We start from the raw sequence: 12,719 nt of genomic DNA on the forward strand, positions 1-12,719 counted from the left end.
AGTTGTTGTTTAGACGGTGACTTTAGTCTTACTGTTGTATCACTTTGTAAGGTCTTGTGAGAATAATTAATAAAGTGGCTGTATGCATCGCCTAGATGCAGAGGCCGGGGGTCCTCCTCCTTTTCTAAAAAAAACATATTTGGCGCCTGCAATGGCAGGCGCTAATTCACTATACAATGGAGGGCCCAGTAAGAGATGGTTAAACAAAATTGGAATTAGAGTCAGGACAGATTGGGAGTATATGTAGATCTACAGGCAGAAACTAGACCGTTGGTCTCAGTTTTGGGTTTGCTGTTTCTCCACCTTTGTGTTGATCTTCTGCTCCATGACAGCCTTCTCGGTGTCGAGGCCAAACTGTTAGGTTGATCTCTCTCCCGTTTGAGCCCAACGGGTCGAACGGGCCCCTGACTCGCGCCCTGATCGGGGGCGCCCAACCAAACCATGGTTGGTGGGCCCCTGTGACCCGCGCTATATAAACAGAGGTGGGGGCCGGGGCGCAAGACACGAGGTTAATCGCTGCCACAATCCCCACCTACAATCCCTACCGATCTAGGGTTTAGCGCGGTGCTCACGGGAAGCTCCACCTCCACCACGCCTACTCTCCGCCATCGCCGTGCCCCCAGCACCACGATGGCCTCCAGCTCGAGTTCATCCACTGCTGGACAAGGTAGGTTCACCAGATCTACTAGCCTACTCTGATCCAAAATACTATCAATGGTATCAGCCAGATCGGGCTAGTTTGATTTCGCTACAAAGAAACAACAACAGAAAAAGAAAAAGAAAAGAGATCCCACCCCCCCCAAAGAACCCTAACCCTAAAAGAACAATAGGGGCAAAGGGCAAAGAAATAGCGCCGCCGCAAGGCCGCGCTGTTCCTCTCGATCCCCACACGCATCGGCAAGCCGAGGTGCGGGGAAGAAGAACACAGCCTCCCCAAGGGGGCAAAAGGGCACCACCACCGCACCGCTTGACGGCGGCGCGCTCTCCCACGGGAGCTCGCGCACACCGGCAAGGGGGACAGAGGGGGCACCGCTGCTTCACGCCGTCGTTGTCCTCGGTGAACACAGAGAGGAGAAGTGGGTGGTGGTGAAACAGAGGAACAAGGAAGGGGTGGAATAGATGGCAGGAGCCCAGGCTCGCTAGGCGCGGTGGTTTTGATGCCGTTGCCAGCGGCCGGGGCGAAGCTCCTCCACCGGCGCCGTCGCGCGTAGTGGAGCAAAGGAGGGCTCAGCCCCGCCTCTCTCTCTCTCTGTTACAGGAGGGTGCAGGGAGGAACGGAGGGCGTAGGGAAAAGGAGGCCCACGCGGCGCGGTGGCCGGTCGACGCCGTCGCCGCGCCCAGCTGCCACGGCGAACGGGACAGAGCTGCGGCGAAGGATAGGAGCGAGCGGCGCGGGGGGAGGAAAGAAATGACCGAGGGTTTCGGTCGATCCCCTCGCTCTCTCGGTTTTGATCGAGCGAACTGCGCGCGTGGCCGTCGGATCTACACGGACGGCCAGGATTGAAATCCTAGCCCCGCCCTGGGCCACTGGGCCGCAAGAGAGGAAGGTCGGTGGCAGCAGCGTGCGTGCCAGCGCTGGGCCGAGGCCACAGCCGCGGGCGGCGCGCAGGCCAGGCCGTGGGCCGGCTCCTTCCGCTGCGGCGCGCGCGTGCTGTTTTTGGGCCGAGGCCACAGCCGCGGGCTCTGCTGCAGCTAATTTTTGTTTTCTCAGAGAATAGAAAAAATTTCAAAAAGAAAAGTTTATGTATTTTATAAAGTAAAAGTTTCTGTAGAACTAAAAAAGTTCTTGATTTTTTATTCGGTCATAGAAAAGTTTCTGTAAAAAGTAAAAAAGTTCGTGAATTTTTATTCATGATTTTCCGCTGCGTAAATAATTAATGCTCTTTTACAAAGAAAATAAAAGTTTACATAGTATTAAGTTTTTAAGAGCATGTTAAAGTGATTATTAAAATGAATATGATTATGTTATTTTTATGACCAACGTTGTTAATAACATGATCATGTTTTATTATTGAAATTTAAAGGTGCATTTATTTCTAATTTTTGCCCAACGGTAATATAGATTTAATTGCATAGACAGTTATATGTTTAATTTGACCAACGTTAGATTAATACATTTGATTGTTATATTGATGTCACTTAAATTGTAATTTCAGGAGGCTTTCACTTGATGAGTTGCCTAAAAGAAGTTCCGACACTCAGAGGTGACAACCACACTGAGTGAAGGAAAAAGTTGAACTGGCGTTTGTTTGTGCTGATCTTGACTGGGTTATGGAGAAACCACAGCCGGTCAGACCCACAGAGCCAGTAAGAGAGGCTACTGATGATGATGCTGCATGGGCTAAAAAGAAAGGGGACTATGCTCCTTTGGAGCAGTCCTACCTCATAGATAATCAAAAGTGGGTCAATGCAAATAAAAAATGCATGGCTTTTATAAAGAACACCATTGAGAGCGCCATTGTGGGCTCCATTGCAAAGTGCACTTCCGCAGGGGAGTTGCTCTCAAAGATAAAGAGCCAGTTCACTGGCTCTTCAAAGATATATGCCACCCAGGTGTTAGAGCAACTGGTGACAGAAAAATACACAGGTGGTAGTCATGGCATAAGAGAGCACATCCTCAGGATGAGCAATATGGCAGCAAAGCTCAAACCCATGGATGCGGATCTGGAGATCAAACCAGCGCTCCTGGTCCACCTTGTCATGGCTTCATTGCCGAAGGAGTTTGAAGCTTTTGTTGTGAACTATAATATGTCACCTGGAACATGGGACGTTGAAAAGACAATAGCAATGTGTGTTCAAGAGGAGGAGAGACTCAAAGCCTCACATGGTGGTACACTCAACTATGTGCAGGGTCACAAAAGAAAGAATTACAATCTAAACAACAAAAGTTCTCCTTCAAAGCCACAAGGAAAAGTTTCCTATCAGCATCAGCGTCAGCAACAGCCTTTCTCAGTGGACAAAGACACTTGTCTCCACTGTAAGAAGACCGGGCATTACAAGAAAGACTGCCCTGTTTGGCTAAAGTCGATCATGGCAAAAAGAGGTAACAATATAGTTTCATTTGTCAATGAATCCCTGTATGCACAGTTTTCAAAATCCACTTGGTGGATTGACTCAGGAGCAACTGTTCATGTTGCAAATTCTTTACAGGGATTCCATTCGACGCGGACTACGCTAAGAAGCGAAAGACGCATTGAAGTGGCGAACGGAGTTGAAGCAGAAGTTGAAGCTGTCGGTGATATCTCCTTGGAGTTAGCTGATGGATTCAATCTTCTACTTAGAGATGTTTTATTTGTTCCATCATGTCATAGAAACTTAATAAGTGTTTCTTGCTTGGACAAAGATAATTATGAGTGTTATTTTGGACATGGCAAGTGTGCCATTTGGTTAAATAATGCTTATGTGGGTGATGCTTTACTACATGATGAGCTTTATTTGTTATCACTTCGTGAAAAAGTTTATTCCGTTTGCAATGTGAAAGAACATGTTTCTGCGTCGAATAAAGAACAAAAGAAAAGAAAAAGAACATTTGACTCATCGAAATTATGGCACTGTCGCTTGGGCCATATTTCGAAGGGGAGAATAGAAAGATTAGTCAAAAGTGAAATTCTTCCTCCGTTAGAATTTTCAGACTTAGAACAATGCATAGATTGCATTAAAGGAAAGTACGTAAAACAAATCAAAAAAGGTGCAATCCATAGCACAGGCACACTAGAAATCATTCACACTGATATTTGTGGACCATTTCCGGTGAAAAGTGTGGATGGATATGACTCGTTCATAACATTCACAGATGATTACTCTCGCTATGGTTATATTTATCCAATCAAAGAAAGATCGGAAGCGTTGGATAAATTTAAAATATTCAAAGCTGAAGTTGAAAATCAGCACGATAAAAGAATAAAGATAGTAAGGTCCGACCGTGGGGGAGAGTACTACGGTCGACACACTCCATATGGCCAAGTCCCTGGACCTTTTGCGAAGTTCTTGCAGGAGACTGGCATAGTAGCCCAGTATTCAATGCCGGGCGAGCCTCAGCAAAATGGAGTAGCTGAAAGGCGCAACCGTACCCTTATGGATATGGTGCGCAGCATGATGAGTTATTCCAACTTGCCATTGGGATTATGGATGGAGGCGCTTAAAACCGCCATTCACATTCTCAATAGAGTACCAAGCAAGTCGGTGCCCAAAACACCGTACGAGCTATGGACAGGAAGGATGCCCTCCCTACAACACTTCAGGGTGTGGGGGTGCCCTGCTGAGGCCAAAATGTTTAATCCAAACATTGCAAAGTTAGATCCCAAAACAGTAAGTTGCCACTTCATTGGCTATCCAGACAGATCAAAAGGTTTTCGTTTCTACTGCCCTGACAGATATACAAAGTTTGTAGAAACGAGACATGCAGTCTTCTTAGAGGACGAAATGATGAGGGGGAGCTTGGTAGCTCGGAAAATTGATCTTGAGGAGAAGAGGGTGCATGCACCTAATCCGATGATTCAGGAGCCATTTTTCTCACTACCAGTTGCAACTCCACCCATGACAGCTATGGGGGAAGACCCGGAACCTGTCCGTCAGGAGCCGACTGAACCCGTTGTTGAGCATGAAAGGGAGGTGCAGCAGCAAATTTAGAAGAAGTGCCAGAAGTTGAGGCACAAAATGTGCCAGAAACTGAGGCCCTTAGAAGGTCTACAAGACCAAGAAAGTCAGCTATTTCTACTGACTTTAAAGTTTATAACACAGAAATGGTTCATATGGAAAAAGATCCCACCTCATATGAAGAAGCCATGAGAAGCCCTCATTCATCGAAGTGGATGAAGGCAATGGAAGACGAGATGAAATCGATGAGTTCCAAAGATGTTTGGGACTTAGAGGAAATTCCCAAAGGAGCCAAAACAGTAGGCTGTAAATGGGTCTACAAAATTAAGTATGACTCTAAAGGGAATATAGAAAAGTATAAAGCACGACTCGTGGCAAAAGGATTTACACAAAGAGAAGGGATAGATTACAATGAGACATTTTCTCCAGTCTCATGTAAGGATTCCTTCAGAATCATAATGGCATTAGTTGCTCATTTTGATTTAGAGTTACATCAAATGGATGTTAAGACGGCATTTCTGAATGGTGATTTAAAAGAAAAGGTCTACATGAAACAACCCAAGGGTTTTATCATGGAAGGCAAGGAAAATATGGGATGCCGCCTGAAGAAATCCATTTATGGATTAAGACAAGCCTCTCGGCAGTGGTATCTAAAGTTTAATCAAACGATTAAAAGTTTTGGATTTAAAGAAAATATTGAGGATAATTGCATTTATGCAATGTTTAAAAATGGGAAATATATTTTCCTAATCTTGTATGTGGATGATATCCTGCTTGCTAGTAGTGATGTTAGTCTACTACAAGAAACAAAGAAATACTTATCCTCAAATTTTGACATAACAGATCTTGGTGAAGCATCATATGTTTTGGGCATAGAAATTCACCGAGATAGGAACAATGGAGTCTTAGGACTATCTCAGCAAGCATATTTAGAAAAGGTTCTTAAAAAGTATAATATGCATGCGAGTAAAGCCACACCTGCTCCAATAGTCAAGGGCGATAGTTTTGGGAAATTTCAATGTCCCAAGAACCAGTATGAGATCGATCAAATGAAAGCAGTACCATATGCTTCGGCAGTTGGCAGCTTACAGTATGCACAAGTGTGCACTCGCCCTGACTTAGCTTTTATCACCGGGGTACTCGGTAGATATCAAGAGAATCCAGGCCTAGAGCACTGGAAGATGGTAAAGAAAGCATTGCGTTATGCGCAAGGCACGAAGGACTACATGCTAATATACAGGAGAAGTGATTCCCTAGAGATAAAAGGGTATTCAGACGCAGATTTTGCGGGGGACAGAGATGATAGAAAATCCACGTCAGGATACATATTCACCCTCGCTGGGGGAGCTATTTCGTGGAAAAGCTCCAAACAGTCGATAGTTGCATCATCCACGATGTATGCAGAATTCATAGCATGCTTCGAAGCCACGGGGCAGGCGATATGGCTAAAGAAATTTGTACCCGACTTGAAAGTGGTAGATTGTATTCACAAACCACTAAAGATGTACTGTGACAACCAGCCCGCAGTATTTTACGCTCACAACAACAAGTCGAGTAATGCTGCCAAAACAATAGAGATAAGGTATTATGTTGTGAAAGATAAAATCCAGGATCAAACTATAAGTCTCGAGCATATAAGGACAAAAGATATGCTTGCGGATCCACTAACGAAAGGCTTACCACCCAATGTGTTCAAGGAACACTTAGCCGGCATGGGTTTAAGGGAAAGCCTTATGATTCCTGGATAGGCCCAAAAGGAACAGAATTTGTTTCTGAACATAAAGTATGTTGTAGCTGTATGATTCTAACGGCAATTAAGCCGTGACGATGAAACATGCTCTATGTACCAATATGTGATGAAACAGATAAACTAGAAAGTATAAAGTTAAAAGTAAAGTTGAGATAAGGGGGAGAATGTTAGGTTGATCTCTCGTCCGTTCGAGCCCAACGGGTCGAACGGGCCCCTGACTCGCGCCCTGATCGGGGGCGCCCAATCAAACCATGGTTGGTGGGCCCCTGTGACCCGCGCCATATAAACAGAGGTGGGGGCTGGGGCGCAAGACACGAGGTTAATCGCTGCCACAATCCCCACCTACAATCCCTACCGATCTAGGGTTTAGCGCGGTGCTCAGGGGAAGCTCCACCTCCACTACGCCTACTCTCTGCCATCGCCGTGCCCCCAGCACCACGATGGCCTCCAGCTCGAGTTCATCCACTGCTGGACAAGGTAGGTTCACCGGATCTACTAGCCTACTCCGATCCAAAATACTATCACAAACATCCTGTTGTGGGCGTGCATGTTCTCGAGTGTTTCATCAAGGGTGCGGCTGTCGGTGCCATCGCATCTCAGGTGCTGCAATGGGCCGTGGAGAAGTCTGTTCACTATGCCGGTACTGAGCTGCTCGATGGATTTTCTCATTTTCTTGGTGAGAGCATCTTCTCCGATCTTGTGCAGGCACTTGTCAAGCTCTGAAGCCCTGACCCTGTCGGCGTATGATCTCAGCTTCTTGATGGTCGGAACGGTCTCCATAGGTCTCCATAACGACCTTTTTTACATCCCTTTGCAGCCAAATGTTTGAGCACTTGTATGAACTATGAGTATAATGTAAAAAAATATGCGTCAATGAGACTGAAGATCAAATGATTTCAGAATCAGCGGACCCTATAAAACGAAGAAAAAAGGGTAACCAGTGGGGAGTTACTTACATTATACAGTAATGTAGTAGGAGGAAAGATAGTTAAACCTAATTAACACGAGGAAGGGAGCTGTGGCATAACGCAACACACCTCGGTAATTGTCAGACTGTCAGACTCGGAGTCAGCTTTCAAGTGAGCACCGCAGGGGATGAGCCTTCTTAGGAACCTATTTCCGCTGGATTTTGATTCTGCAAACTAATTCTTCTCGAATGTGTTTATGTGGGATAGGGAGCAAGTGGTGGAAATACCCCCCACCTTCTCTGCATCGTCTTTCCAACTCGGGGCAGCCCCATATGTTTAGGTAGTCGAGGGCTGGCAACCGCTCAAGGAGACCATTCGGGAGTTGCTCTATTGCTGGAGAATACATGATTGTCAAGTACCGAAGAGAAGTGAGGCCATCCATCCCATCAGGCAACGCTTTCAGGCCAATGCAGTTTTGCACAACTAGCTCCTTCAGCTTTACCAGATCTCCAAGGTTCGAAGGCAGCGCCACCAAACATGGGGAGCCTTCAATCCACAAAATTTCAAGGGTTGTAGGCAACCTTGAAATATCCAATAAACGTTCAATCTGTGGGGTCCCCTCCGGGTCTGAGCTGAATGCAAAGGTGTGGACTTCCTTTACCCTTAGGACTTTTAGAACGGGGATCAGTGGAAAACTTGTAAGCTTAGGGCAGTTATAGATTTCTAGATCTTCAAGCACCGGGAATGTTAAGCTATCAATAGCCATCCCCGTACTGCTTACTGCCCACCCCTCTAGACTATGTAGATTATCCAAGATCATCGCCTTCAACTTTGGGAAAATCTGTGGAGGAGTATTGTGTCCTCCACCTTCTATGCAAAGGTTACCACATAATGTGTGAAGTTTATCCATGTTGTGTAACGATAAGTACTCCAATGAGAGTGACAACCATACTACGGGTATATTCTTACACCTTGTCCAGTTGGTAATAATGAGTTTTCTTAAGCACTGAAACATCTGAGAATCTTTCATCCATTGTGGTATTTCTCGGCCACCATATCCATATAGCTCCAAAATTTGGATCTTACTATGAGGTTTCAGACACTGAAACACTTCCTCCTCATTGCATGCCTCATTTTCGGGCTCGTCGTATATTTCACGGCCCCAGGAGTACAACAACTCATTCAGATTTTGCTTCTGTTGAAGATTGGCTTCTTTTGCATTTTCTATACTCTTTATTTTTCTTAGGTTGTACAGTTCCAACCTGTTGCGAAGATGCCACAAGTCTTTGAGCTCCTCAATACCACAACCATCTCTAGTATCCACAACAAATGTTGTTAGTGTGCAGAGCTTGTTTAACTGACCAATGTTTCGAGGCATCCACTCCAACCACTGGCATCCAAAAAGATAAAGATTTATGAGCTTTCTCAAGCTTAACACCATGTCTTCTGGTAAGTGTCGTAATCCTTTGCAATGGTTGAGCCTCAAAGTTTGCAGGTTATACAGTAGACATATTGAATCCAGCAATGTAGCACTAACAATACAATAGGAGAGGTCAAGATACCGTAAATGTTTTGCATTTAAAGACTTGAAATTTGTGAGAATTCTCTCCAAATGCAATGCTCGTAATGATGCTTGTGGAAGCTGGTTAGTATCCTTGCATGTCCATGAAGGAGCTAACAAAGTGCGGAGAGATGTTTTGCCATTGAACAAGAGGTTTTCCGATTTAACATCTGGTATTTGCAAGTGACGTGTATTTTTTACCAATGCTTTCTGTTCAATCAGTTCTTCTATGGTGGCACATTCATTGCTAACATCTCTTGCTAAGTCATGCATTAAGTCATGCATTTTACATACTACAGTCTCATATTTAATGTTGCCAAGATAGGAACTATATTGTGCTACCACTTCCATATCTTGCAGGAAGGATCTCCAAACAAGTTCGTGAAAAATGAACTCTCCTTTTTGTGTTAAATCCATTGTTCCCTCTTCTTGAATAAAGCCATTTGCTATCCATAGTTGGATCAACTTATCCTTCTGCATCTCATAATGCTTGGGGAAAAGTGCACAGAATGCAAAACATTTCTTAATTTCAGATGACAGATGTTTGTAACTTAACTTTAGTATGTGCATGACCTCATGTTTGCCTCCAACATTATCCCCAATGTTAGTCTTTTCAATGGCCTTCCATTCCCATACTTGTTGCTTTGAACTCAACAATCCACCCATTGCCTTCAGAGCAAGAGGCAACCCCCCGCATTTACTGACAATACGTCTCCCAATAGTGACTAACTCTGCTTGCTTCTCTATATCGTTGCTAAATGCTTTGTTTGAAAACAATTCCCATGAATCTTCCTCACTCAGAAATGCTAACTCGTGAGGCTTAACAGTGTGCATTATAGAGACCACTTGTTTGCTTCGACATGTGACAATGATAACGCTTCCTGGTCCACCAACAGAACACAATAGTGGCTTCAATTCATTCTCCCACATCCATCTGTCTTCATTCCATACATCATCCAGAACAAGTAAAAATCTTTTTTTCCGGCCAATGACTTCATAAAGTTTCATCTGCAATAGTACGATATTGTCAGACAAGTACCAATTTCCATTTCTAGCTGGTTGTTTATCATTCTCTGGCAAACCATTTATCGCCAATTCAATGATGGATTTCATAAGAACAATAACATCAAAATTTCCTGACGCACAGTGCCACATCTTCAACTGAAAATGTGGTTGGACATCTTTGTCATTGTACACCATCTTAGCCAGTGTCGTCTTGCCAAGACCTCCCATACCAAAGATGGGCAGCACCTGTACCTTCTGCTGATCTTGCTGGTCTAGCAGCATCTTCGCCACCACCTTCATGTCATCACCTCTTCCAAAGATTTTGGTCGACTCGTCCAGTCTGGAGTGCGTCTGCCGCCAAGGATGTTGCCGGTCCTCTTGATTGACAGAATTCTCAAGGCCAAATGTATTCATCTCCTTAACTAGCTCCTTGATCTTATTGAGGACTCCCTTGAGCTTTTTGCTCATGGCGAAATGGTAGAGCAGCGGGCTGCGGTGCGTGAAGTATCCGAGTATCTTGTGGGAAGGGGACTCGCGGACCTGGGCTTTGCGGCGCAACGCCTGGTATAGGAAGTCGTCGAGGAGGTCGTCGGCCTCATAGGCGACAGCCTTGAGCTTCTCCATCCAGCTCCTGAGGTAGGCATTTGTCTGGCTCCTTTCCTCCATGTTGGCCAGCTTGCACTCGACGGCTAGCAGATGGCGCTCCAGTGTTTGGCGGTCGTTGTCGAGGCCACACATGCGGGTCACGGCCTGGACCAGGGTGTTTGTGGCCTTGCAGGCCACACTGCGCACCACAAGGAGAAGTAGTGATTCTGCCATGATCTTGGAGATCGGAGGGAGAAGAAATTCCAGCATGTCAAAGAGGAGGAAAGGGATTAAGATCCAACAGATGAGAAACAACCGAAGAAGAACAAAACACACCCCAGAATGGAGGAGAGTTACGAGAGTATGTACCTCAGCAGCACGCAAACACAATCAGATCCAAATTGGTGAAAGAGCAGCTATACTGCGCTCGCGCCGTCGCCTCCCCAGTGGAGCTCTCTCGCTAGTCGCCAAGGTTGCTGTGCGAATTAGATGCTGCGGTTGGTGAACAGAGAATGGGAGGCGCCAGCGCTGACGAAGAGGAAGACAAAGAGAGGCGAGGGGAAGAGAAGGGAAAAATAAAAGAAGGAGAAAAAGTACAGATGTTGTGCACCAAGAGAGGCTTCATCTGTTAGTTTTGGCTCTTCCGTTTGGGTAACCGGAACTGAATTTGGCTAGTAAAAAATGATTAGTCTGCCGCGGCTATCCAAAAGAGACAATTTGATTTTGCGTGCTAGTATGTGTTTTTCTAGAAATGTACGAGCCGGCAGGCTCTTAGTTCCATTGCATACAACCAAAACAGGGGTATACATAGGTTCACAATGCTCAGGTACAACCTAGAGTAGCTATGCAGATATACTATTATTTTCTGTGATAGTACATCATGGCGGAGCTACTTAAGTGCATGGGTATTACAGATGCACAACTATTATTTTTTCTAAAAATTTTGGAGTACATAGGTATATATACGTATGTGCTTTGTGTTGTACACCTTTTAGGTTGGCTGTCTTTTGGGATCTTTGTTTCTCTTGTTTACACACACGTCCCAGCTGTCGTCACTCGCTAGGGCGGCTTTTGGGGAGTTTTGTTTTTCTTGTCTCTCTCTCCCCGTCTCTCTCCTCGCATCCGCCGATTGGCGTCACAAGGCTTAGCCCTAGGTGTCCGACGATGGCGGCGGGCCTTCTTCCTTCACATCTCGCATCCCCTGAGGCTAACGGCGGCGGATCACTCCCACGCCGCTTGCACTGTCTCAAAGGAAACTGTCCTCCGTCGTTCCCCAGAGCATGGTGGTCATTGCATCAAGCGCATCTGCAGGCTCTAGTGATAGTGCGCATGATTTGAGCGCTTTGATCGAGTGCCGATCCTATGACCTCAGTGGTAGTGCCCCTGATCTATCGATCTAGTGGTTGGTCAGTGTCGGCCTGCCTTGATTCTGCATCGTCGTAGGTTGTCCCGTGTTGGCCAGTGGCCAACTCTGGTTGACCCTCGTCCAGATTGGAACAGGGCAGGCCCAGGGTCACTGATGTGGTTCGTTGGTCGCTAAGATCCTTCGATGGCAGGTCAAGGAGCTTTGGCTCTAAGGTGGCGGTTGCCTTCCTGGATGCGCTAGGGCGGCGCGGCCTGGCCCTGCAGCAGTGACAGGTATCAACCGATCTCTCGAGATGTTGATTGTAGTAGCCACCAAAGCGTCTCATTTTGGTGTGGTTGCCTTCGGCGGTAGATGCAATCTATGGACAGTGACTTGACGCAGAGGGTATGATTGTGCAGCGGTGGCAGTGAAATTTCTAGCCCAGCGCATATAGCTACTGGGATCGCAGAAAAGTGGTGATGAAATCACATGATTTGCTTCAATTTGGTGGCGCTTCTCGAGTACACGGTCTCAAGCTCCACCCTTTGTCGAAAGGTTGGCTGGCTTTTTTAGAATAATTTGCTAGGCTTTATTGATCAACTTTTGCGGATATAGGTATTACATTAGAATCATAAGGCAGGCCCAACCACAAATGGCGCCCTTTACTAAAGATAAAATATGCCTAGTTAGATTATGAGCCATGAAATTCGAGCTCCTATTCTCATGAATAGGATCACATGAGATAAAATTGTCCATTCAATTTCTAATTTCCTGCTAGATGTGGTAACTTTCATCAAGTGGGTATTCACCAGCTAAAGTCCGGCCATCGCTAGCATCGCAGTGAATTACAAAACTTGTACTAGCATACCATTTACTTAGGCCAGCTGAATGATAAATGTGGTGTTTTCAGTGTGAACCACCAAGACACTCGAGTCATTCATTCATGGTCGTGAACAACCGTTAATATGA

The 12,719-nt window shown here is 45.7% G+C and overlaps 1 pseudogene; it reads right to left on the bottom strand.

The window, feature by feature from the left end:
* Positions 1-276: 276 nt before the first annotated feature.
* LOC123163953 (disease resistance protein RGA2-like) lies at positions 277-10,639 on the bottom strand (annotated as a pseudogene).
* Between the last annotated feature and the right edge of the window lie 2,080 nt (positions 10,640-12,719).

The sequence above is a fragment of the Triticum aestivum genome, chromosome 7D, assembly GCF_018294505.1.
Source record: "Triticum aestivum cultivar Chinese Spring chromosome 7D, IWGSC CS RefSeq v2.1, whole genome shotgun sequence".
NCBI classification, from domain to species: Eukaryota; Viridiplantae; Streptophyta; class Magnoliopsida; order Poales; family Poaceae; genus Triticum; species Triticum aestivum.